The following is a 3,210-nucleotide window of genomic DNA, read 5'->3' on the forward strand; positions in this document are numbered from 1 at the left end:
TTTCTTATATTCTTTTCTGTGAGAGAAATAGGGAAATTATTAATCATGAATTTTTTTTATCATGTGTGAATTGACATTACAACTGTAACAATATCTGAACATCATGCTTTCCATTGGTCAATAAGTTGACCAAACTAAACAAACACATCTGTGTGAACCAAAGTTACATATATTTATCAATACAATTAAAAGTTAATTATTAGGGTATAGCAAATACATCTGTGTTATGACATATTTAAGTTTCTCATAAAAATAAATAAGAGGTGCTCATTTCAGAAGCACTTATACAAAAATTAGAACAATACAGAGAAGATTAGAATGCCCCTGGCAAAGATGACATGCAAATTTATGAAAGATTCCATATTTGTACTATCTAAGGTCTATGCTAAGGAAAAAAAAAATCTTAAAAACAGCTAGAGAAAAGGATCTAATTTCCTATAAAGGAAATCATAACAGAGTTAAGAGCAGACTTCCCAGGAGAAACTTTACAAGCCAGATGAGACTGGGGGCCTATTTTTAGACTTCTTAAGAAAAATAAATGTCAACCAAGAATTGCATATCTTGCCAAACTAAGCTTCATAAAGAAGAAATTAAAAATTTCCCAGATAAGCATATGCTAAGGGAATTCATCATCACCAGACCAATCATGTAAGAAATGCTCAAAGGAGTTTTAAACGTGGAAAAAAAGACAATACTTGCTACCATGAAAGCACACTTACAGACAAAATCCACAGGCCCTCTAAAGCAGTTACACAATTGAGACTACACTGTACCTAGTCAGAAACATTATGACAGGAACGAAACCTCACATATCAATATTAACTTTTAACATAAATGGCCTAAATACTCCACTTAAAAGCTACAGATTGTCAAATTGGATTTAAAGATGACCCAACCATCTGCTGCCTTCAAAAACCCACCAAACGTGTAATGACACCCACAAACTCATAATAAAGGAGTAGAAAAAGATATATCACACAAATGAAAAATAAAAAAGAGGCAAGGGTGGATATTCTTGTATCAGATAAAATAGACTTTAAAACAATAGTAAAATAGAAAAAGACAAAGAAGGACATTATATAATGCTAAAGGTCTCAATTAAACAAGAAGATTTAATTATTCAAAACATATACACACCCAACACCAGAGAACACAGGTTAATAAAACAAATATTAGTAGACCCAGGAAAGAGACAGGCATTCATATAATACTAGTAGGGAGCTTTAAAGCCCTACTGACAGATCACTGAGGCAGAAAACTAACGAAGAAACTCTGGAATTAAATTGGACTCCTGAACAATAGAACCAATACACATCTACACAAAATTACATTCAATAAAAAAATACACATTTTTCTCATCTGAGCGTGGAATATTTTCTAAAATTGATCATATGCTTGATCGTAAATAAAGTCCCAATAATTTTTTAAAAATCTCAATCATATCAAGCACCTTTTCAGATCACAGTGAAATAAAATTAGAAATCAATACTGATGGAAACTCTCAAAACCACACATGAACATGGAAACTAAATAAATTCATTCCGAATAACTTTTGTGTAAGCAATAAAATAAAGGCAGAAATAAAAAATTAAGTAGATGGAAACAGAAATAACATACTAAAACTTCTGGAATACAGCAAAAACAGTATTAAGAGGAAAGTTTATAGCACTAAATGCCTACATAAAAAAATAAAGATCTTAACAACCTAGTGTCACACCTCAAGGAACTAAAAAAAAAAAAAAAAAAAAAAAAAAAAGAGAGAGAGATCAGAACAGAACTAAATTAAATTGAGACCAAAAAATTATACAAAGGAACAACAAAATGAAAAGGTGGTTCTTTGAAAGGATAAACAAAACTAATAGAAGACTAGTTATAAACCAGCAAACCAAGACAGAAGTTCCAAATAAGCACAATAAGAAATAATGAAGATCACATTATGAATAATGTTACAGAAATACAAAAACTTCTTAGAGACTGCTATGAACATAAATATGCACACAAACTTGAAAACCTAAGGGAAATGCAAACATTCCTGGAAATATACAATTTCTCAACATTGAACTAGGAAGAAGTTGAAATTCTCTACAGGAAAATAATGAGGTATGAAATTGAATTAGTAATAAAATTTCTACCAAAAGAGAAAATAGAACCAAGCAGATTCACAGTCAAATTCTACCAGATAAAGAAGAGCTGGTACCAATCAATCTTACTGAAACTATTCCAAAAAGTCAAGAAAGAAGAATTTCTTCCTAACTCATTTTACAAAATCAGTATCAGCCTGATAGCAAGATTCAATAAGGACACAAACAACAATGACAACAAATTACAGGCCAATATCCCTAATGAACATGTAGATAAAAATCCTCCATAAAATACTAGCCAAATGAATCCAGAAACACAACAAAATATAATTAATCTTGATCAAGTGTGTTTCATCGCGGAGATGAAAGGATAGTTCAAAATACTCAAATCAATAAATCTTATTAACCACATAAACAGAATTAAAAACAAAAACCATATGGTCATCTCAATAGAGGCAGATAAAGCATTTGACAAAACCCAATATCCGTTTATAACTAAAGGCCTCAACACACTAGGCATTTAAGGCACATACTTCAAAATAATAAGAGCCGTATATGATAAACGCACAGCCAGTGTTATACCACATGTGGAAAAGTTGAAAATATTTCCCCTAGGAACTGAAACAAGACAAAGATGTCCACTTTCACTACTGCTATTCGACATAATACTGGAAGCCCTAGCCAGAGCAATCAGGCAAAAGAAAGAAAAAATGGCATCTAAATTGGAAAAAAAGAAGCCAAATTATCTCTGATTGCTGATGACATAATCTTATACATAGAAAACCCTAAACAGTCCTGCAAAATACTCCTAGATTTGATAAACAAGTTTATTAAAGGTCCAGGATGCAAAATTAACATACGAGAATTAGTTGTATTTCTATACACCAACACTCAAACTGAAACCAAATCAAGAACTAAATCCCAATTACAATAGCTATATAAACAAAATATATTTGGCAATACATTTAACCAAGGCAATGAAAGACTGCTACAGGAGTATTACAGGAGAACTACAAAACACTGATGAAAGAAATTATAGATAACAGAGACAAATGTAAAAACATCCCGATCTCATGGATAAGAAAAATCAATGTCATTTACATGACTATACTGCCTAAATCAATCTACC

The 3,210-nt window shown here is 31.3% G+C and overlaps 1 non-coding gene across 1 annotated transcript; it reads left to right on the forward strand.

Annotated features, from left to right (window-relative positions):
• The first annotated feature begins 263 nt into the window (after positions 1-263).
• Positions 264-368, forward strand: LOC119621129 (U6 spliceosomal RNA). The gene has a single exon (XR_005237648.1). It is a non-coding gene; the product is annotated as a U6 spliceosomal RNA (small nuclear RNA).
• Positions 369-3,210: the final 2,842 nt, after the last annotated feature.

The sequence above is a fragment of the Chlorocebus sabaeus genome, chromosome X (assembly GCF_047675955.1).
Source record: "Chlorocebus sabaeus isolate Y175 chromosome X, mChlSab1.0.hap1, whole genome shotgun sequence".
Classification (NCBI taxonomy): domain Eukaryota; kingdom Metazoa; phylum Chordata; class Mammalia; order Primates; family Cercopithecidae; genus Chlorocebus; species Chlorocebus sabaeus.